The sequence below is a fragment of the Dunckerocampus dactyliophorus genome, chromosome 1 (assembly GCF_027744805.1).
Source record: "Dunckerocampus dactyliophorus isolate RoL2022-P2 chromosome 1, RoL_Ddac_1.1, whole genome shotgun sequence".
NCBI classification, from domain to species: Eukaryota; Metazoa; Chordata; class Actinopteri; order Syngnathiformes; family Syngnathidae; genus Dunckerocampus; species Dunckerocampus dactyliophorus.
The window spans coordinates 1,738,067-1,763,295 of record NC_072819.1 but is presented as its reverse complement, the minus strand read 5'-3'; positions in this window follow the sequence as shown (position 1 = coordinate 1,763,295).

The following is a 25,229-nucleotide window of genomic DNA, read 5'->3' as shown; positions in this document are numbered from 1 at the left end:
TGTGTGCGTGTGTGTGGATGCTAATGTTTGTGCGCTTCTGAGAAAAGGTCTTAATCTAACCAATGCATTGCCTCTGCTGAGACCTCCACACCCCTCTTGTCCTGATGTCGTGCCCAGTCGCGGAGTCTCGACATTGGCCAGCTTTGGGTCTTGGGTGTGGGGCTTGGCCCGGATCCCCACTCCTCATCCTCCTGCAGCTCCACAATGATGCTTCTGTCCTGGCCTGACTGGGCCCTGAAGCCGCCTTCCTGGCCTGGATGGTGAGAAGGGGGGGTGCACTGTGGCCGAATGTGCAGTGGAGTGAAGAGAGGCGGAGAGGCTAACAATGCTATCAGAGAGCTGGCGACTGTCTCGCAAACGTTTGTCTTTATTTATCACACTTCACACATAAATGACGACAAAGCAAGAAAGGCAGTAAAAAAGCCTCAGGAACAGACGACAAAGAAAGGCCATAAAAGTGGACGAACATTAGGAAAAGTCAATTAAAAATGAAACGGCACCAGCTATTGGCCGAAGCCTTTCTGACATTGTCAAGCCCCCCGAGTCCCGACGGTACCGAACATCAACATTTTTTCATGCGGTGCATTCATTTACGAGCCAGCAAAGCACAACGAGGGACGAGCCGTTGCCAACATAAATAACAGACACAAACAAAGGATAAAAAGAGCAAAAACAACTTGGTGATAGCTGCTGTTTTTCTCCTGCCTCCGCTCATTGACCCGTGGCTTTTTGTCCACAATGTAGCGGACAGCAGCGACGATTGTGTGGGGTTTTTTTAAGGGGGGGGCGGTCACGCTAGGCTCGCTGTAGCATCGCGGTCATGTTTGCACAAGATATTACACCTGAAATAAGCCTGTAGTAGCTTTCACAAACACTTTAATAAACATCGCTGACAGCGTTCAACAGAGAGTTGATCTCTGCACGGCCGAACAATCCTGATCAGCATCAGCGCCAAGTTGTCCACCTCAGTCGGTAACCCACTCTTTCATCTGGCCAAATGTTGTCATTCGGTTTCACGCATTATTCGCTGGATGGAATGCTGAAAACTGGTGGACAAAGTCAAAACCAGAAGAATGTGCCTCTTGCCAAACAAAGACTTGAAGACCAAGTATAGCTGAAGCAGCTCCTCCCCCCATCTCTTAGGGGGAGTACCGCCACCCTACGGAGGAAACTCCTTTCAGCCGCTTGTATCCGGGATCTCGTTCTTTCGGTCTCGACCCAAAGGTCATGACCATAGGTGAGGGTGGGAACATAGATGGGGGGGTAAATTGAGAGCTTTTCCTTCCGGCTCAGCTCTCTCTTCACCACGACGGTCCGGTACAGCGACCGCATTACTGCAGACGCTGCACCAATCCGCCTGTCGACCTCCCGCTCCAACCTTCCCTCACTCGTGAACAAGACCCTGAGATACTTGAACTCCTCCACCTGGGGCAGGTGGAAGCATCGCCTCGGATTTGGAGATGCTGAGTCTCATCCTGGAAGCTTCACACTCACTTTACTGTACATACAGTCATAAAAAAATGAGGACCCCCCCCCCCATGACTATGGTTCGGCAAGAGTCTCTCAACTCATCAACTGAATACGTTTTCTTCAGATATTTTTCGGCTCAGTCTTGAAGCTCCAGCAGCGTCTTAGTCAGGGGTGGCGGGGGTTTCAGCTTTCCTGACCTCCGCCATGTCTCTGAGCACTGAACACCTTGTACGTCTGACCCCTACAGGGAGGTTACACTTCTGGAATATAACATCATACAATCAAAATACCCATAATTGAACACACAGAAGGTGGTGTGTGGAATGCTTTTGTCCTTAAAAGCCCCCCATCCGCCCTTCGCTCCTTGTGCCTTCGCCTCAGTGGGTCAAGAGGCCGTGTACCGACTCTGCCACCTGCTGCCTGACAGCATGTCAACAAACCCAACGTGTATTTTCTTCTGAGCCTACCCTACAATCACTGTGCCAGTAAAACCTTACACTCAATTAAGCTTCAGTGCGAGCGACTGTGGGGCCGTGTTTCGCGTGTGTACGTGCGCGCATCTGCTTGAAAAAGAAGACAGGTGCTACGAGTGCATTAAATGGCAATGAGAGCTTTAATCATCGACAGCGCCACAGTATCATCTTTAAATGGCAAAGAACTAGAAATGGCAAATGGACGTTCACGTGTATAGTGCGCTTTTCTACCGTACTTTGACATACATTTGAGAGGACGGAGGATGGAACCAGCAACTTTCAGGTTGGGAGACGACCGACTCTACAACCTTAGCCGTGCAAACTCGTGCAAATTAAAGACAAAACTGCTGCTCACCCCCCATCTTGTTTGTGTACCTCTTTATTTGTTGGAAACAACAAGCGGCCTCTGTAATTATTCCTTAGTGCTGCTTCGTTCACAGTAATTATACACCCGTGTACGCAGCGCGTGTACGCGTGTGTGTATCAGTGCCTTTGTATGCCGACAGCATTTGCTCACACGTTGGCCAGAAGAAGGAGGAGGGTGATGCTAAATGACAGTGTTTAGCCGTCAGAGCTCCCATTTGTTCAAAGTGTGAAGCTCATTTGCTTGTGAGTTGAGCCAGAGAGGATGCCGCAAACTTTTTTATCATCTGGGAACTCTGACCAGAAGCCTCGTTTTCCTTTTTGGCCCGCATTCGTACGATGCCGCCGCTCCCGGCTCCACTCATGTAGAAATGTCTCTTTTCGGTTCATCTCATTTTCAATCAGTCAGGCAAGCAACCACCTCAGAGCTCTTTCAGTGGATGTTTTGGCTATTTTTCTGGCATTTTACTCAAACTGCACCGTTACCCGATTCCCCTGCAAGGCTGCAATAACATGTTTTGCAGCAACTTGTAAAGAATGTAGCAGTTGTAATGCTTTTTTCAAATCATGCATTCACAAACAATGTGGAATAATAGCAAGGTCATAATACTGCGGACCCTGCAAGGCAGGTTTTCAAACAGGGCCACATCGCAGTTGCAGTTGCCCTCGGGGGGGGTCACCTATACCTGTGAAAGCATATAAATGTATCATTGCCTCATGATATTTTCACACATTTGATTATTTACTTCATCAGTGACCGTAGGTGAGGGTGGGAACATAGATGGGGGGTAAATTGAGAGCTTTGCCTTCCATCTCAGCACTCTCGTCCAACCTTCCCTCACTCGTGAACAAGACTCCGATGGGGCAGGACCTCATTCCCAACCCGGAGGGATCCATCCACCCTTTTCCGACTGAGAACTATGCTTTCGGATTTGGAGGTGCTGAGTCTCATCCCAGAAGCTTCACACTCAGATGCAACCCGTCCCAGTAAACGCTGCAGGTCACAGCCCGATGAGGATGTGCAGCGGATGAACATGAAACATGTTTTTATGTGGTAATATTATGAGCAACAAACACAACAATGAATAAAGTTGTAGTTTTTGGAAAATGAGGTCGTGGAAAAAGTTATCATGTAATGAGAATAAAGTCCAAATATTATGGGAATGAAGTTATTACTACGAGAAGAAAATGTACAAGAAGAAAGTTGAAATAGTTGAAAGTCAAAATATTAAGAGACCCCCCCCCCCCCCCCCCCCCACACACACACACACATAATTTTATGAGAATAAACAGGTAAGATTATGAGGAAAAATGATGTCATTTGAGGAGTTGACATATGATCTTATTTTTTAAAAGTCATATTATTAACAAACAAAACAAAATGAAGTTGTTATTTTGGGAAAAATAGGTTGGCGAAAAAGTTATAATAGGATGGTGATAAAGTCAAAATATGATGGGAATAAAGTCATATTAGAAAAAGAAAATGTACAGGATTATATAAGAAGAAAGTGGAAATATTTGGAAAACAAACAAACAACAAAAACAACAAGAGCATAAATGGGGGGGGGGGAAGAGCACAGACTGAGGCTGAGGTTGAGGAAGACTTTATCGTATTGAGGGGCTGATGAACTGTACAATCTTGCATTTGAATCTTGTGGTCTCAGCCAGAACACGGACGAAGTGGCCTTGTAACAAGTGTGGAGTGTTCCAAACTTTGAAATGAGGCCTTCTGAGATGGAACAAGCATCACGCAAGTTGTTCTTAGTACTGTATGTCTGCTGAGGGGTTCCTTGGCCTCCCCCAACTGATTTGTATCAATTATTGATGTCTCAACATGGTCTCTAAGGACCTGCATTCATTATTAATGCCCGACAAGCTCTGTCTTTCTCTCATAGGATCTCCTTCTGTCACATCCTTGCCGGCGTCCCTCCTTAGGATCCTTCCGTTTAGTGCACAGCCTGGAGAAAAGCTAATAACAGGTGTCTTCCTCACGCATCAATTTATTTCAATCAATCTGTGATCTCCTCTTTCAAACTGTATACGATGGATCTGCTCATGATCTAAAATTCATTTGTGTTGTGTGAATTAGCATTCACGGGCACCAGCAACATGCTTGCGGTCACGAGTGTTTATTTGTACTTGTGGTTTACTTGCAGAGCACTTCATTTAAAGTGCAGATGCAAGGCTGTGTCTTCAACACATCATTTGAACTGGAGTACGCGTGTACAATTCATCCAGAGTAAAAGCTATCTTTTTAGTGCTCTCCAGGTCACAATGCTTGAGGTAGCTGCAGTCATAGTATGAATTAGAGTGAAGGCTGCGGAACCTCTTTTCAAAGGCAAGCGGCGAGAACAGTCCATGATAGGGGTGGGAGGGGTCTCTACTGATGCGCTGAGCCCTGGTCAAGCCGCATTTTTTTTTTCTGATTGCGAGTAAGTGAAGTCCCAATGACTCCCTTCGCTGTCTTCACCAATCTCTGCAGGGATTTCCAGTCAGAGACATTGCAGGCTTTCTATGGTGCCTCTGGAGAAGGTGGTGAGGATTGGAAAAGCAAAAGGTGTCCTCCTCATTCAGCACTGAGCTTTCTATACAAAAGTTCTGGGACCAGGTCAGGGTGGACCCCCGGGAACCTGGTGCTGCTGACAATCTCCACTGCTGTATCACTGATGAGGAGTGGTGTACTACTGGGCTGGCTTCTCCTGAAATCGATGATGATGTCATGGCCAGGTTGTTTTGATTTGACACCAGTCGACCAGGTGTCTGACTTTCTCTCCGGAGGCCAGGTGGCTGCTTTCTTGGACAAGGCCCACTAGCGTGGTGTCATCTGCAAACTCCACAATGTGGTTTGTAGTGGAGATAGCGCAGCAGTCATGGGCCATCAAGGTGAACAACGGCGGACTCAGGATGCAACCTGCTCAGGGAGATGACATTGTTGCCAAAGAGGGGCCGGTTTGTTCACCAAATGCTGTGCAGTGATGGTATTGAGCGCAGAGATCATGTCCAGAAACATACTGGTGTGTGTTGTCCCCTTCTCTTGGGGCTAAAGTTCTGGAGATGATGTGATCCTTTAGTAACCTCTCAAAGCACTTCCTCATGATGTGGGAGTGAGTGCAACGGGGTGAAAGTCATTGAGGGAGGAGAGATTGCGGGTTTTTCGGGTACCGGTATGGTTACGGCAGTCTATCGGCATGATCACTCGTCATCGGGCCTTGCTGTTTTCCAGGTGTTCACTCTCCTCAGGGTTCTCCTCTGATGTGTCCAGGCACAGTGACTCCTCCTCCGAGTCCGGGGGCGACTTCCTTGCATGAGTGGTGTTGAATTCCTCAAACCTCTCGAAGTAGTCATTGAGTTCATTGAGAAAGTCAATTTGTTTCTCGTAGGGAGGAGGAGTGGCTTTGCCTTGGCACATTTTTCTGGTGTCCATGGGTTCATAGCAGGGAGGCTCCGATCAATCGGCCACCGATCAGTACTGGCCCGATTTCCGTAAAAAATCTCATGATTGGCATATGCCGATAAATGCCTTTCAACGCCGATCGCAAAAGCCGACCACCTGTGGCTAGCATTAATGCAGTCCGCAACGACCCTTTCGTGCAGTCAGTGTCTTGTCCTCACCAACGTGTCCTTCAAAACAAAAACAATCATGTCTACCGTGTGGAACCTAACAGTGTGGAGCCTCACGGTGTGATCATCCGTCAAACGGCAGCTGACGCAGCCATGTGGCTAGCACTCACCCGCATGCGCGTGACAGTCAGACGGCTAAGCTAATAACCCCAAAATAATTGACTTCATCGGACGAGCATCCTTTCTCAGCGGTGGTCAAAGAAGAGGTCAAAGTCTCTCTTAAAGAAGGCGTCTCATCCTCTGGGAGTTTCACGAGTGACATATGTTGTCCTCAAAAGTACGTTTTTGTCAAAATGAAGGTGATTTGGCCAATAGCACTCATCATAAATAAATTGAAAAATGGACAGTTAAGCCATGTGATGGGTATCGACCGATGTCAGTCCTGGATGATTGGTATCGGAATCACCAGCATAGGAGCATCCTGAGTACTGCATTTTCTACTGCTTTGCTTTCGGTTTAGGTTGGCTCCAGCTGTTCAGCGTGCCACCTTAACGCCAGATTTGAATCCAGCAGTCACAGTTTGCTTCTTACTCACTTGACTTTGAGTGGCTTTTACCAGATTCTTCTAGGCTGACACACTTCTTGGATCTTAATTATATACATTTGTGTCCTAGGAAAGTTAACGAATGACACTCATTCAACAAATAACAATTAGGCTTAATTATGATGATTAAAAACCTCATCTAAGCATCTAATCCGCTGTGTTTGTGTCTTTGTGTGTGTGTGTGTGCGTGCAAGGCTCTTCACACTGAAATCAAGATTTCCGCGCACGTTGTGACTGCATAACAAATGTGTGCTTAAGACCACACACAGTAACACAAATAAACATGTCCTTAAGACTGCCGGTGCTTATCAATAGCTGCTAATTAAATTCTTGCGCTTATTAATGAAAGACTTAGAAGAGATGTTTACACTGCGTGTGTGTTTGATTGCCTTAATAAAAAGATTTCACCTCGCAGCGGGAGCGTTGCAGTGTTTTGTGTGTTTTCCACCTTCAAGTGAGGACGGGAGGAAAATATGCACACCGATGCAATGAAAAGGCAGAGAAAAGTTATAAAAATGTGACTTCTTGTTCTCTATTGGCCCCGGCAAGGTCAGCTTTATACAAAATGCATGAGAGGTGCCTCTCATAGAGCATTGTGGTGCTCGCCACAGCTGTTTATTTTCATAAATTCCATATTTTTAATCAAATTAAAGAACAGCGAATTAGAGAAAGGAAGTTGCCTTATCTCTTCTTGTCATCCTCATCTCATCCCCTCATATGGCCTTTCTGCTCAAGTTAAGCTTCTTCTATGTCGGCGCGTCTTTGTGAGAAAGTGTCTTCAGTTGCACGTTGGCGTCTGCGGCCTTGAATTCTTCCACATCTGCTGCCTGCAGCGCATCCTTGGTATAACATGGGACTACCTCATACCCAGATACTCCTGGTTGCATCAGCATGGAATCGCTAACCTTCAAGCATCTGCTCCGGTGGGTTGGCCACGCCATCCGCACGCCCAGGAACCGCTTGCCACGGAAAGTCCTTTGGTGAACTTTGCAGAGGATGGAGAATTCATGGAGGACAAAAACAAAAGAATAAAGACCATCTCCACTCCAATTTGGTCCTCCTCATGGCAATTTGGAATCTCTTACGGCTGACAGAACAAAGTGGTGGCATCTGCGCTCTCGTCGTAGATGTCTTTGAAACAAGCCGAATCCAATCAAAAGAAACCCTCTACCAACACCGTACCGCAGACAATCCCAACGATAACAGTTGGGGATTGGGGTTTGCTGTTCTGTCTGTGTCTGAGAGTTTGGGCTCTGGAGCGCTATGAGATCGCACACCTCTCGCGTTGGACGTCATTGTTGATAACGACGGACCACAGAGAGAATGTAATTACAGTCAAACCTCAGTTTGCTAACGCCCCAGTTTTCATAAGGTTCGGTTTTGGACAAAAAAATGTACCAGCTTTTGTACACTGTCTTGGTTAGAGTATAATCCTGATGTTCAAACGCGGTGTTGGTTACGGACAAACTGTGCTTAGCACAGAAGTCTAGAAACATCACGCTACACGGGTTCAGGTCGGTGAGGTTGTTCCTCCCAATCACGCCCCTTCAGGTGACGTTGAAGTCTCCCAGTAGAACTACAGAGTCACAGCGGGGATGCTCTTCAGCACCCCTCTGATGAACACCGAGAAGACCGGGTACGCTGAGCTGCCGCTTGGCGACAGTCAGGACCCTTTCCGCAGCCTGAAAGGCTTAAGGAAGTGACCCACTTGTTTACTGGGTATGACTCCAACACAGAAACTCCAAGCTAGGCGGCTATTAATAAGCCCACATCAGCTTGTCGTCCTTCCCTTGCGGCATCTACAGAGTAGAACAAGGCCAAGCCCCTCTCAAGTAGTTTGGTTTTGGAATAGCTCAACTTCTTGTGCTAGCTCAGGCTCCTTCCTCACCAAAGAAGTGACGTTCCATGTCCCAAGAACCAGATTGGGCCACCAAAGACTAGACTCTAATGTCTTATGGGGATCCCGTGTGGCTTTTTCGGGCTGGCCCACCCAAGTATATTTTGATGAACTACATCGCTCCCTCAATTTTTTCCAAAATTAATTAAATAAATTAATAATCGCTGTTACGACTATATATATATATATATATATATTTATACTATATATATATATGGCCCATTATTAGTCAAAAAATATCAAAAGACAAGTCACATGTAGTATTCTGGTCAGTAATGACAAAAACATCGATGAGACATGACATTACATGACGTTATTTTAACACATGTCGTCAGCCATGGCGTGTCCGACATGATAGAGTGAAAGAACCTTTTCCTCCCATTCTGTGTGGAAGTGGAAAGTTTTTGGCTTTTACCTTGCCCTTCTTCCCCACTCGGTTTGAAACCCTTTTTCAAGTTTAGAATTAATAAATAAAATTAGAATAAATAAATAAGAGGCCAATTAGAGTTGGATCGCTGCCATGCTGTGTTTAAAACCGTGTCCCTGCAGTGATCCAGTAGCCTGCACATAAGCAATGTGGTGTAAAGAAAAAATAATAGGAGTGTAAAGGTGACTATAGGGGTGTTATTTCATGTCTACAGGGCTCTAATCATGTTAAAAACACATTTAGAAAGTCATAAACAGGTTTTCTATGCTCTAACTACAAAAATATTCCAGTGCTCGTAATTCCTAACTGGAATTTCTTGCCCAATTTTTTTTTCTTGCTTTCTCCCAGCCAACTCTTCATACAGGTGAGGCTGTCAGGTGTGTATTGGAATCGTGTCTTAAGCCCCGTCCCAACGCGGCGTACTTGCTTGGGAGCAGGCAGACACGCTGTAGCACTTTTAGTGCAGGAGGAACTTTCGCTGCGTTCGGGCTGCGTCGGGCTATCCATTCACCCCCCAGCACGGGTGATGCACATGCCCTCTACAGCCACTGAGCACGCACGTGACAAGTGCGCCGTCCGTGCTCACTCTGCCCTTCCCCAGTTCAACTGTCCAATGAGCACGCAGGACTCACGTGGACCTCACCAAGCAAGCACCTGCTCCGCTCTTACAACACACGTTGTGCACGCTGATTTCTAAAAAATTTCTAAAAATTTCAGGCTGATGGCCGAGTGCCAGCATGTTGTCGCCAAGATGCCGAAGGCACAGAAGAAGGGGTCAGTTGCAGGGACTTCTGGAGAGCCTTGGAAGGTCATCCTACTGAATATATTGCCGATGTATTGCACGTAAGCACGTACAACTCACTTACCGCATGTGCAACGTACGACGCACGCAACCGCTTACAGCCAGGCGAGGCGTCCGGGCCACATACTTACACCTTGCCCAGCCGAGCGAGTGACGTACTCCCTCCCTGCTCTTGCCTCTCCCGCCCCATGTTTTCAGAAAAAACCCCAAAAACGTACGGACTAAAAATACGGAGGGTGGGTTTAAATGATGTGGGCACCAGATGTCAGGAGGCCTTCCGTGCCACACCGGGTTGGTTTCGTCACTTGGGACGTTTGGATGTTACTATATCTTAAAACATCATGACTCTCAATGTAACGCTTGCACCACTTAGTGCCTATTTTTACTTACCTGTCGGAGGTGTTCAAACACCACAGGTGAGCAACCGTGTAACTTTCTGTCGAGTGGCCAATCGCAGAGTTTAATATAAGGTGTGACATTGTGGAACAGATGTGCTGGATCTGAGAGGCTCCGCTGTATCCCTTTCCAAATTTGAACGTAAACCATACTAGAACCAAAAAATACCAGAATGTTCTTGATCAAATTGCAATTATGCGTGTCCAAAACCACAGTAACTTTCCGTCTAAACACATTTACCTCCATTCTGACATTGACTGATATTGATTTTATTAAATTTCACCAACGTATTTGTGCCCCTACAAGAGTGGCAAACAAAAATAATAAGACGAAGCATACTCAGAAACACACTAACATATATGGCAAGCACTTTTAAGACCACTTGGCTCCACAATTTGGTGAAAGAATAGAGTAAATTTGCCATTAATGAAAAGGAACGATGAACTAATTGTGCTGCATGCTCTATAAAATCAAAAGTCCATTAGCGAGAGGGAAAGGACACTGGCTGCACGTTGTGTTTTTTACAGCAAATGATGCCTCTCAAAGGAAGAAAACCAACCATGCTTTTACCTTTAATTCCGTCCTATATTCCAGAGAGAAGATGTCCAACTTGTGTGTGCTTATTTATTTGTTGTGCTCCACTGATGAAGCACATGAAGCAGCTTCATCTAATCTTCCTAAATGGTGGCGCAGCTCAGAGAGGTCGCGTGCGCTCACATGTCCAGGAGAGTGCGAGGAGATGCCGGCAGAGAGACAGAATGGAAATCAATCAGAGTTGCAGAATGCGCTGAGAAAAGACTTGCTTTTGTCCATGCGAAGGCAAACCTTCGTTGAACCGAGGGCCTGAACGCATGTAGCTTTTGTATCATGCCAGCAGGTGAGGTAGGTGAGGTAGGCATTACCCGCTGTCCCTCTGAGGCCATCTCGATGGAGCTCGCATGGGAAAAGCGTGTACGCCATCTTTATTGTGTATGTGGGTGGTTCATTTGTTCATAGAACGCACACAGAACGATTGACAACTCTGTGTTTGTGTCGTTTTTGCACCCTCCTGGTTTTCGTTAGACGTTTTGGGACAGATTAAAGACAAACCCGATGTTCAGCTGTACTTTCATAGTGGATGTGATCAGGATGTAAACGTCTTTGTGGTAGACGATTCCATACACGGGTTACGATACGATTCAAAAATGATGTATTTTAAAAACAGAACGATTCGATGCAATGCGATACCGTGTGCAAACGATACGATTCGATTTGATATACGACTCAACGGTTCCATTTGTTGCTGTAGACATGACTCTTACATATAGTATATTATATCTTATAGTATTTGTAAAAGAGCACATCGTATCCCCAAGCATGCTGTAAGGCTAGATAAAATGATAAAAAATGATATAAAATGATAAAAAAAAAAAGTCATTTGTTAATAACCACATCAAATTTGATTTAAATGGATATCAATTTTGAAAATGTGGGCCGGTATTTTATTCAACACAATAAGATACAGTTAGAAATCCCCCAGTTTTTGCATGTTTGTTGTGAGCGGCGACTTGTCCCACTTTGTTCGACGGTCCTTGAACACACCATTTAACTTTCTCCCACTAGACTGTATTTCCCCCTTTTCCTCTTATACCTCATGTTTGGTTCCGAAAACTGACACTATGTGGGAATGCATCAAGGTAAGATTTGATGACCCTATTGAGTGCTAATGTGCACATTTGTTCAGGCTGGTACAGGTGGAGGGTGGCTCTGTATTCATTTAGTGCTTTTAATTTGATGTTGTTCCTGTCTTACTTTTCCACAATACATAATAAATACCATCAATTTGATGGCGATAATGTACGTATGTTTTGCCGATGTGTTGAAAATCTTCCCTGGTGACTAACTAGCGCCCTGCTAATGCTGTTTAGATCCATTCTGGTCTCCTGTCATCCTAAACTACGGTGCATGCGTCTACCGGGACGGACTGTCAAGCGGTTGCTAGTCTTGCAATACCCGGTGCATTCATCTAAGGATTTAAGGCTGTTTCTTTCCCATCCAGGAGGCCGCTACCGGATGTCCGGTCACGTCGGTTTATCGTTGGCAAGCGTAGAATGTGAGCAGGGTGGTCACCATCCTAACACTCGCTCTGCAAAATAAGCACACGGCCAACACGTTTTCAATCATTGTGTTGCCTGAACACAGCAGGCAAGGAGATGGTTTAGGTGTGGAGCTGGCGGCCAAGTGACGTGAATAATAGATGTGAGGGAGCGATGAATGAAAAGAGAAGAGCAGCGAGGAATGTTGCGATGGGTGGCAGGGGATGAGAATCACAGCAAACTACGGTAAGAAACATTTTGGGCAATGCCTTCAGTCAGACTGTGAGGCATCAGGACAGGAGTGATTGGTTTCAACTAGCCCCCCCACACACACCCATTTACACCGTTCACACATCCCACACATTTGGTTCATGTTTTCAGTCTTTTTTGAATCCAGAATTATAGCGTGCATACAGATGCTGACCTTGAGACACAAAAGATTACGCACTTGAACTTCGACACAACCTTAGAGTGTGGGAACCTTGGGGGGAAGCAATAATGTACTTTTCTAACAGACGGGAGGCAAGCACTTGAGGGAAAATGAAAACCCTTCCAAGGATGCTGTGGAGCAGTTGAGAAAAGATTTGCATGTTTTGTGTCTCAATGCACGGCTCGGCTTGCTCATCCTCCATTTTCAATGTTTTTGTTTGTGAAAAAGGCGGATTTAAATGATACTACGATAGCGCCGAAGCTCTCCGCCATCTTGTGATGCTGAATTGCTTGAGCGTTACCTATTTTCTCCCCTTTTACTTTTCATAATATGGCCTCTGGTACGCGTCCTCCACAGTTTGATAGACACGTTATTGAATGCATAAATACATAAGAATACATAAATAAATACAGATTTCAATAATACATAATAAATAATTATTATTATTATTCATGATAAGGTAATAAGTTCAGTCCTGTGTGTGTTTTTATCGCTCCCCCTTAGTGGTGTTGAAAAGTCACATGGCGTGGGGGAGGAATGATCTCCTCGTTCTCTCTGTTGAGCAGGGCAGTGATAGTAATCTGCCACTGAAACCACTCTTCTGTGGGGAGATGATGCTGTGCACTGGAGGATGCTGGTTGTCCATGATGGAAAGGAGCCTCCTCTGTGTCCTTTGCTCTGCCACAGATGTCAGGCTGTCCAGCTCAGAGCCAATGACAGAGCTTGCCTTCCTCACCAGTTTGTCCAGGCGTGTGGCGTCCTTCCTCTTGAGCCTGCTGGCTACCACAGTCTGGTAGAAGAGCTGCAGCAGCTTCTTGCATGTGCTGAAGGACGCCAACCGTCTGTAGAAGTAAAGACTGCTCTGTGCTTTCCTGCACAGAGCGTCTATGTTGGCAGTCCAGTCCAGTTTATCATCCAGATGCACTCCCAGGTATTTGTTTTTGAACTGTAATTATAATCAAATGATATCAGATTGTAGATTTACTTGCATCAGTTTGATAGTTCAATCAAGAAAACAAATGGATGTGTATAGGAGACGGTGGTGATTGAAGGTAATTGGCTGCGAGTCAAAGCGGCACACGAGAAGCTGTGGCTAATTAAACTGATCACAGACAGGTTCTAAAAATGCATCATTTTGCTACGAAGCTGTTGAATTGTTTATGCGGTAGCCTGTATGTCATCGGGGTAAGGAGGGGCGCTACATTAAGGCCAAAACCCAATGTGCCGTTTAATGAGTCCGTCTGAAAAATGAAGGCATACGTCTTTTGGACTTTTTTAAAATTACAAACTTGTTTGCTGTTCCAAACTTTGGGCATGCTCAAAAAAACAGCCTAGGATAGTGATGGGATGCGAGGGGCTCAGAAAGTCCAGAAACCCGAAGGTTGGCGGTTCAGTCCTTGCTCCCTCCACCCAGTCTCGGGGCAGGACAGTAAACCCACCTTGCCTCCAGGGCTGCCCACACTGGTGTACGAATGCGAATGAATGCTTGGTGGTGGTCGGAGAGGCCGGAGGTGCAACTGCCACCAGTGTGTGACTGAGGAGTGAATGAATAATGGGTTCACTTCTTTGTGAAGCGCTTTGTAATCCATTATTATTATTATTATCATTACTGGCAGTTGTCATATGTTACTCTGGTGTTGCTTTGCTGTTTTCACCATTACTCGGGCAGAATCTTTTTTTGTTTCTAGACTTTTATGGCTGTTAGGCAGGCTGCTACCGGCCAAATTGGGGCCCTAAGTAACACAAAATGATGAGGGACTGACAGATGAGTGGGTGAACTCTACCAGTATTCTCTTATTCTGCTGTGTGCTGTAAATCATTGTGGCATTGAGTGCGGGTGTTAGGTTACTCGTCTCTTTTTAAAAAAAAAAAAATTAGCAAAATAGGCCCTCCATAGATTGTAGGGCCCTCCGTGGATCGTGGGGGCCCTACGCACACCGCACGTTCCATCTCACCACATGCAACATGACAATGTTTTGTCAACAATAGAATACAAATGTATGTTTTCACAGCCGTGACGTGATATACTCATATTTTGTCGTCACGCTCCTTCTTCTGCAGGGCAGAAGAAGTCGCTTATGGGGCTCAGCAAGTCCCTTGCACAGGACAGGACTTTGCAGTGTGATAACACTCCAAAATGATAGCATTCCAAGATAACAGTGATCAAAATAACAATGTTTCAAGACAACGGACAATGTGTGTTAACATATTTCACCCGTTTCAGTCATCACTCATACTTAAGCAGACGTTTCTAAGACATTTTCATCTACCATCCATAGCCAAAAAATTCTAATTTCAGACATCTGACGTAACCATTTTGATGGCGGCAGACGGAATCGTTACACGGCAGTATGGGACCATTAGAGCAGGGTTGTCCAAACTGCTGTCCGGGGACCGTTTGTGGCCTGCTGCTGTGTTTTTATTGTCCCTCGGCAAAAAAATGAAAAAAACTAAACAAAAAAGCACTAATTTTACAAAAATAAAGAGGAAATATAAAGTCAATAAAGTCAGTAAAGTTATAATGTTAACACAAAAAATAGCATAAACCTGAAATATTAAAGACTAAAATATAACTTTTTTTTTTAAAAGGTGTAACATTATGAGAAGCAAAACAAAAAATGAAGTTGCAATTTTTGGAAAATGTTACGACCCCAACCCTAACCCCATAAAGTCCAAATATTATGAGAATGAAGACATACAGTAGCATCCATCCATCCATCCATCCAAAAATGTCTCTTTTTAAAAAGAAAAAAGGAGCAACAAAGTCTAATGTAAGGAGAAAAAGTTGCCACCGATGACACAAAGCGGTGATGCAGACTGTTTTTTTCTTTAAATATAAAAAAAAAACGTCTCTGCATATTTACATGAGTTTTACATTTTCTACATGCAAAAGTGGCGCCGACATCATTTTGATTTTTCAGTAAGCGTCCCTCGGTGGGAAAAGTTTGGACCCCCTCCTGCTTGAGAGCTATTTGTCTGCTGCAGAAGTCACCATTTGCATCACATCCCACCCAAGTTTTTCATTTGTAACGGTACTCCAAATCTTAACATGGGCCCAAAATATTGTGTTAACCTTGTGTCGACTTTAATGAAGCCATGACCAAGTTTTCAATGTACTGCGCATGTGCTCATCCAGGTCAGGTGTTGGGGAGGTGTTGAGGTACGGTCGACCGGTAGGAGGCCTCGGGGAAGACCCATGGCACGTTAGAGAGACTATGTCTCTCTACTGACCTGGGAACGTCTCGGGATCCGCCGGGAGGAGCTGCAGCCTGAGCAGGGAAGCCCATGTGCTGCAAGGTCCCTCTCCCCTACGTCCCCTACGCTACGTCACCCTCGACCTCAGATCAATGAATGAGGATGGATGGATGGATGAATGGATGGCTGGGTGGTCATCATGTTTTAGCCCAGTAAGTGTATGTGGAAGGTGAAAAACCATCACTTGATCCCCAATGAAAAATGTATCTGACCTCACACACACCCACATTGACACCTGATACAGTACGAGAGTGAAAAGATGAAAGAGTCAATCCAAACGTCCTCATATACGGCAGGTGGGGCGCAGAGGGAGCCCGGGGATGAAAGGGCGAGGTTGGGCGCCGTGGTGACTGATTGGCAGCCCAGATTGCGTGCCAGGTACGCACACACACACACGACAAACAGGATGGCACACATCCCAGGAGAAACAATGAGCTGTACCCGTAAGCGTTATTTAAATATTCAAACGCACATTTTACCTTTTTTTTTAAAATTGCTTTCTCTAATTTGTTCTTAGACCCAATAAAAAAAACAAACTATTATTATTACTTATTACATATATGGTGCACGTCCAATAAGAAAAATCCCACTCATTGTCTTCATTAGGGTCATAGGTGAGCTGAGGGCTATGCCAGCTGACTTTGGGTGAGAGGCGGGGTGCATCCTTGACTAGACGCCAATTAATCACAGGACACATGTATACCATAAATTCTGGTGTATAATCCACACCCACTAAATCTAGAGGAAAAAACAGATGTGTTGTTATATTAGCCACACGGGTGCAGAAGCTGCATGTGTCCACGACATAAAACGGCGTATTGTGACGCACATGAATCCGTGAGGACTATGAAAAAAGTAATGATGAGCTTGTCAACCCATCGGAAATTGCAGGAGGTCATTACTCTATATAACAGTCTGACTCAAACAAACATTAAACTCATCGCACAGCGACTTAACACTCAAACGTTATACCTCAGAAAGACACATCGGTTACATCGACACATGTATCGATGCGAGTTTAAAACAAAAAACACAACATTTTAAAGTGTTCCCATAATGCATTTCATTTGAGAAAACCATTTCATTGGAGTATGGAATGGATAGAAAATGGCACTGCAATGCTGCTTCTGTCCACCAGAAGGAGCTAGAGAACCCGGAGAACAAAGCCCAGAGGGAAGCTGACGTCATTGCAGTGCTTCAATGAATGCGTTGCTCGCAGTGCCTTATGGAAAAACTGGGACTTGTTTGTATATTTGTCAGGTACACCTTTTGACTATTAAGTTGCTGTGTGATGAATTTAGTGCTGTTAGTCAAGTGTTCTTTGAAAGATGATGTGAGTCAGACTGTTATGTTGTTATACTAGCATATATACTGACCTCCACTGACTTCCAGTGGGTTGACAAGCTTGTCATGAGCGCACAGCTAGCTCGTCATTGACTCCTGTCAAAGAAACAGCCCGCGACTGACTCGCAAGCGGCAGTACTTACACAATTAGCAGTAGTTCTGGAGTAAAGGAGATGTCACCAGATTAGAATTTAGCCATAAATTAGCCGCACCGCTGTATAAGACGCAGGGTTCTAAATTTAAGAAACAACTAAGGGCTTATAGACCAGGATTTACGGTACAAACAACCATTCACACTCACATTGACACCGATGGACAATTTAGCTGGAAAAAACATGCAAACTCCACACAGAGTGCACATGTTCAACTCATAAAACACACTCGCGCCCCCACACACAGATGTTCTAACGCCATATTGTCAAAACTCTCAGGTCCCCCACTTTGTTTCTGTACCTGTCTGGTTACCACAACGCCCAGGGCCTGTCACTCTGTTCAGAGATGACTAAAACGCGCACACATACACACTGTGTGGCGGCTGCACACAAGCACAAAGCGGGTAGCAGCGGGTGCCCACATCAGAATGCATGTTGGAGGTTTGACATTCCTGCAGGCTGTGTCCGTCTAGCCAGTCAGGGGGAGGACAGCCAATAACACTCACAGCGCCGCCGCGACTATCTGATGAGGCCAGTGCGCTTCCAAGTCAATAGTGAGGACAAAAGCTTTTAAAGGCGCCACCTTTTACAAGGCCCGCGTGTGTGTTCATGTGTGTGTTGAACGTCCTAACGCGGCAATGAAGGCTGCCCGAGAGATTAGCGCATTTGGGCGACCGTCGTCCTCAAGGTCAAAGGAGCACAAAGGTGCAGTGGAGAGCAGGGTGCATGTTCAGCAACTGCACACATGCCTACACCGGGGCGGTGTGTATACGCATGTGAGCCTGTTCCAAAGGGCTGATAATTAATGCCGGGTCACAACGAGGGAGCGAGCAAACAAAAGAGCTACCAAACAAACATACGTAGAGCATATGATTGCAAAGCGCGTAACTTTAAAAGGATGTTTCAAAGGCAGCTTTGTGCTCTAAAATCAACCTAAAAATAGTATTTTCCCCAGTGTTCAGAAAGTATTATGATGAATTTTCAAAGATTAAACGATGCACTTTTATATTAAAAAGAAAATCCAATTGTACACGGTAAGATATTGTCATATCAATGCAGTGGAGATTAGCAGTGAGACAAAATATCAATACAGGTATTACGTTTACGTTGTGGCGTTGTGGTTATGTACCGTAAATTCCTGTGAATAAGACGCTGCTTTTTCCTTCAACTTTGAACCCTTCGGTTTATACAGCAGTGCAGCTTATTTATGGATACATTCTATGTCCTGACATCTCCTTTACTTCAGAACTATACTATTTTTTTAAATACTGTGCCGTTTGCGAGTCAGTGAAAAAAACGGTAGCTCTTTCTCTGCCATAGCCAAAGTGTACTCACAACAAGCTTGTCAACCCATTGGAAGTCAGTGGAGGTGGTTCTATATGCCCGTATGGTTTATGGTTTATGGTTTTAATTCATCCTGAACATGCATGAGTCAAACAGTAGCACATCACATAGTACAATTCACAATTTTGCATGTCCAAAAAGGAGTAGGAAGAAGCAAAGCTTATTTAATCCTACCCCTCATCAGTTTCACATCAGTTGCAATACATTTATTCACCTCTTGTTCTTCCAAGTGTACTTTGTAGGTCTACATGACAATGTAGTGCAATCATAGCCAAGGTTTTTACTTACTAAAAGGAAGCCAGAGGCTTAATAATAACTGATAGAATGGTTGAAAGAGTGTTTGGTTGATGATGAGGGAGTACAGGCCATGTACTCTTCACAATGAGAGTTAGTAGTCAGTGTAGTAGTGGTTAGATATACTGTAGTATTGTATGTACACTGTAGTTCAGGTCTCTTCTTCTTTGTATTTTGTGAACATCAACTGCTTGTACTTGTTCTTCAAATGGCTCATCGTTGTGCATTGTTTGAGTTCCACAACTTGATTCCACATCCAGAAATGCTGAAAGTGTTCAGTGTTGTCCGTGCATTGAAGTGTTTTAGCTTACATTTTACCCTCACATCATATTTCTCCTCTCTTGTTGATCAGAATTGTTTTACGTTTTTGGGTAGAAGGTTATTGTTTGCTTTATGCATCATTTTAGCCGTCTGAAAGTTTATTAGATCCGCAAATGTTAATAATTGTGATTTTATAAATAAAGAGTTTGTGTGTTCTCTGTAAGCAGCATTATGGATGACCCTAGGTGACCTTTTTGTAGCACCGTTAGTGAGTGAAGTGTACTTTTGTAGTTATTACCCCATAACTCCACACAATAAGTTAGATATGGTAATATCAGTGAACAGTAGAGCGTATGTACTGTAGTGCTTTTTGGTCAAGGACAAATTTAGCTTTATTCAGTATTGGTGTTTCTTACCACTTTATGTTTTAAATTTTTAATGTGAGATTTCCAGTTCATCTTCTCATCTATTATAACCCTGAGAAATGTATTTTGGTTCGCCCTGTCAATGTCTACCCCATCAATTTGTATTTGCTGGTACGTTTCCTTTTTACACTTACCAAATAGCATTACTTTAGTTTTACTGAGGTTCAGTGATAGTCTGTTTTTATCAAACCATCTTTTTAGTAGAGTTAGTTCATCTGTGATTTGTTGTACTAGCTCTGGTGTGCTGTCTCCAGAACACAATGCGCTTGTATCGTCTGCAAATAATACTAGCTTTAGGTCTCTTGGGACTTTACAGATGTCCTTTATATATAGGTTGAATAGTTTTGGTCCTAGAATTGACCCCTGGGGAACACCGCATGATATGTTTAACCCCTCGGACGTATATTCTCCTAGCTTCACATATTGCCTCCTGTCTGCTTTTAACTCAGTTCAAGGCTAAGGCTTTTGTTAAATCCATAAATACTTCCTGTGATCTATAGCATTGGTGATTTCCTCTGTAATTCCAATCAGTGCCATGGAAGTTGAAATGTTACTTCTGTATTCGTATTGACTGTCCGCGAGTAACTTATTTTTATTGATAAAATTGTCCAACCTGTTGTTAAATAGTTTTTCAATGATTTTGGAAAATTGTGGCAGTAAGGACACTGGTCGATAATTTATGAATTGATGTTTGTTCCCATTTTTAAAGATTGGAACTACTTTAGCTATTTTCATTTTGTTTGGGAATTGACCTGTCTGGAATGATAGGTTGCTAAGGTACGTTAGCGGTTGTACAATCTCATTTCTAACCCTTTTTATCCTTTCCATTTCTATTCCGTTGCAATCGGTTGATGTTTTCGCTTTGAATTTATTGACAATATCTATGATTTCCTTTTGTGTGACGTTAGTGAGGAACATGGAATTGGCATTCCTGTCTAGAATCTCATTTCTTTCCTCTACTGGGGGTCATTTGGGATCTTTGTTTCCAGTTCTGCTCAAATATTTACAAAGTAATTGTTGAACTTTTCAACTACCTCATTCATGTTGTCATATTTATCATGTCCATGTATGAAACAGTGAGGGTAGTCTTTCTTAGCACCGTTCCGTAGAATACTGTTTAGAATGCCCCATGTTGCTCTAGTGTTGTTTTTATTCTTGATTAATAATTGACTATAATATTCTTTCCTACACACTCTCAGGATGTTTTGGTAACTTATTTTTGTATGTTTTATATATGTTTCCTGCTTCTTTAGTGTATTGAATGATAAATCTCCTATATCGTGTATTTTTCTTCTTCCAGGCGTTTAGTAGTCCCTTGGTCATCCATGGCTGATTTCTCTTGCTTTGCTTATTAAATACTTCTCTCAGTGGACAATGTCTGTTATAGCACTTCATGTAAACATTAAGAAAGTTTTTATACGCCTCGTTCACATCATTCTCACTATATACGCACTCCCATCTTTGTTTTTACAAATCTTTCCTAAAAGTGCTGATACTTTCCTCTGTATGTGATCTTTTGAATGTCCTGATATCGTCCTTCTTTCTCTTTTTATAGTTTTCATTATAAATCGTAAACAGTGGAAGATGGTCAATAATATCATTAATTAGCAGTCCACTCATCGTGTTGTGTAACAACACAACATAACAGTCTGACTCACCGTGTCATCTTTCAAAGAACACTTGACTAACTAAATTCTACTAAATTCAGCACGCAGCAACTTAATACTCAAAAGCCGTATATAAAAATATATAAATGTGTCCCAATATTTGTTTAAAATTTTAAAAAAGCATTTAAAAGTTTTCCACAATGCATTGCGTCTGAACAACACATTCATTGGGCCGCTGCGATAATGTCAGCTTCCCTCTTTTTGGTTTGGCTTCTAGGTCCTACGGCTCCCTCTGGTGGACAGAAGCAGTATTGCAGCCATTTTCCATGCTTTCTATGCTTTCCTCCAACTCGTATTGATACATGTTTGTATATTTCTGAGGTATAACTTTTGAGTGTTATTTGCCGTGTGATGAGTTTAATGTTGTAAGATGACACGGTGAGTCAGACTCCTATATTGAGTAATGACCTCCTGCAATTTCCAATGCTTGTGAGCATTGTGAGCAAGCTTGTGATTTTTCTCATGGCTCATGATTGGCTCCTGTAAAGAGCTGACTGGTCCTCATGGTCTCGTGCGCTCCATAATATGTCACTTTATGACATGGACATGTGCGGCTTATACACAGGTATGGCTTGTATAAAAACAAATCTGTTTTTTCCTCTAAATTTAGTGGGTGCGGCTTATACACCGGTGCAGGTTATACACCGGAATTTACGGTACTTGTTCCCATAAATTCATCAAAAACATAGTTGGGTCCATCAACACGAGACTCACTTGAGATGCAATTACCGTGCTGCTTTGCTGTGGAAGAAAACGGTCATCCCTCGCCACATCGCGGTTTGAATTTCGCCGCTTCACTCATGTTTTTAAAAAAATATATGAATTAATCAGTCATGCTGTTTTGTGGTTGAATACACAGCCTATTATTAGTCAACAAATATGCACATTTAAGCAAATGTTATGTATTTTTGGAATTTTTGGAATTTTGTGCTGTGCCTAAGCGCATGAATGTCGTGACTTTGGTGAATGAGTTGATGTTGGAATGAGGTGAATTGGCTGAAAAATGTGGAAGTAGTAGTAGGTAATAGCAGGTTTACGGAAAAGTGTGAATTTTGGGCACATTTTGAATATTTTTCAGTACAAATGTAGGTAGCCTGAATGTCCCAAACGTGTTGGACAGTTTGATGTTAGAACGGCTTGAATCGGTTGAGAAATGTGGCAGTAGCAGCAGGTCACAATAATTAGACAAAATCATCATCTCTGCGCTTTGCACTGCGCTTGGCGGAGGTAATAAAGGGCTAAAGGGCGTTCAAAGACTTTGATGAAATGTAGTATTCTACACTGGTCACTAGGTGTCAGTGATGTTACTGGAATGTTCAGTGAGACACACAAGCACCAGACTCGATTGCCGGAACGTCTTTTTATTGCAGGTTTGAATGATCGCTCAACAGGCACAGTAAAAATAAAAATAAAAATACAGGCTGCTTTTGCGGCTGTTACCCACGCAAGCTGGAACTCAACTCAACACTTCCTGTCCACCTCTCTTTCAGGTCCCCTTGGGAACACATTCATAGCAACACACTTAAATTGCTTATTTACCCTCATTATGTCGACCATATTAAGTAATATGAATGTGAAGGTGACTATAGGGGTGTTACTTCATGTCTGGAGGGCTCTAATAATGTAACAAAATGTATTTAGAAGGTTGTAAACAGGTTCTGGTACCAATTAATCTCAATAAACAATGGATTACTGTAGAATATTTGATCAATATTGGCCAGACTTGTTTGAATTGCTTGACTGCCACGGCCATGATTAAGGATAGAAATGATATTGTGGTGTCTGCCCAGAGGTGAGGATGACAAGGAGGTGGTCGCCACCACCACGCCAAAGTCGGAAATCACAAAACTCTTGAACACTCCAGTACGGATCACTGCCAGGTTGCAATGACAAATTGCGAGGGTAAATCAGCTCGTTTGTAGCTACAGTTGCATCGTCTTGTTTGTGAGTCAAGTTATTGACAGGAAGTCTCCTGAAGTGCTCCTGAAGTGTTTCCTTTTTTGTTTACATCTGTTTAGTCAACCTTGCCAGAGTGCATCTGAAGTTTTTAATGTCATTCAATTAAAGTTGGAGGAGGAGCAGAACCTTGGGGGGCAATATGTCACTTATGGGTATTATCCCGCCCCGCTAATTACTGAAGCAATGAACTTTAATTAATAGCTGAGGCTTGCTGTGCACGAGTGTGTGTGTATGCGTGTGTGCGTGTGCGTCTACACGCGCTCGTACTGCGCTCCTCCTTTATCCCGAGCCATCTCGCTTCGACACATGCGCACTTCTCGCACACACGGGCTGACATTTTCTGCCGTGTCTCGGGGTCACCTGAGAAACGGCGACATGGCGAACCCGCAAGCAATAGCGGCGCCGTTAGCATTAGCATAATGGCCTCCTGCTTATCAGCAGCGTTTCATGGCTGCTCTAACAACAGGAATAACAACAGCAACGGCAAAGGGAGGCAAATCAAATGGCGCAAATTTGCTGTTGGGATAAATATTTGAAAATGTGTCTTTAACCGATGAAGCTAAACATGGCTCTTTGATGACTGAAACATGTGCAAGCTTTCGTTGACGAAACGAGCGTGGACGAAAATGTTAGTGGGTGGCCTGTCAGACGTTCAAAATGCATGACATTTCTGCCTTTTGTGTGTTGTCCGGCAACACCGATGTTCATTTGCAGGTAAGTAGTTGTCACATTGGCCCAATGGAGGGTTTCATCAATTAAAACCCGACTAAAAATGACTAAAATGTAGCTAAAACTAATAAGCATTTTTGTCCAAAAGAATGAAAGAAAGATGGCAGCCATAAACAACACTACACTGCATATCACACCATTTGTCTTATTTTGCACAGCGCTGAAGCATCCAGTGTAATGAATTTGTAAAGGCTGTTCCTTCTCTTTCGCCTTTCTTCCTGCATCTTTGGACGGTGTTGGCTCGAGGAAAAGCCCACAATGAAAGGACACGAGTCTATATAGCTGCTGTGCCTCTGTAGAAAGTGAAAGTTAAGTTTGTTTATTTTTCTACGAATCGTAAAATTCTTATTGTGCTATGTGAGTGTGCTTGTCAAGAAGGCCTCCTATGAGAAGCTATTAGACTGACAGTGCTCTGAGCTAATAGACTGAATTTAAAAATGTAATAATCATCATGATAATATTTAACATGTTCATTCATTACATAAGATGTGACCTGAGTAGTTTGAGGAATTTGAGGCAGGTATTGGTTGATGTCAGTGCTGGAAAATATCGGTATATTTGATATCTGTAAGAAAGCCAATATCGCGCATCTGTGGATATTACCGATTTGAATTTGTGCATATAACACAGTGGTCACCAACCGTTTAGAGCCCAAGATAGCTGGCCTTGGCCGTGAACCTACGCAAGATCTGTGGAACTGTCAGCCCTAACGCCTCAGCTCAAAGATTTTTTTGGAGGCGCACATCTCGGCGTGCTGCTGTGGCATGTGCTTGCCTCTTCGGCCAGGCTTTGGGGACGAGGCTGTAGGCAGGGGCTTGCGAGTTGAGAGCCCGTAGAGCGAAGAGGAGGACAGGCGTGCCTGTTAGTCATTCTCCAAGAGGGGAGGGCAGCAATGTGATCATATATTTATTTCTCCTAGTATTTTTGCCATTGACTGGCAAAATCCCAAAGATCGACTGGTCGATCGCGATCGACAGGTTGGCGACTCCCCCATCTAAGAAGATGGACAGCAGCTTTTGCGGACTCGCTGTTTGGCGAAAAAAAAATGTAGCTTTTTTTTCCCAGTGTATTGAACGTGTATTGTGTTCTGCGTCCTGATTGGCTAATGTTGTGTCTGCGGAAACCTTTTGAGTGTTTAAACGAGAGAAATGTGAGAAAATGTTAATACCTGTCTGAGAAAAGTGTATCAAGCGAATAGTGAGGGCTTTTACGGCCTGAAACATAAATGATCCTTGAAAAAAATTAATTTGGCTACTTTGTGGATTTGCTATTTTGGGAACCTATCCCCCACGATAAACGAG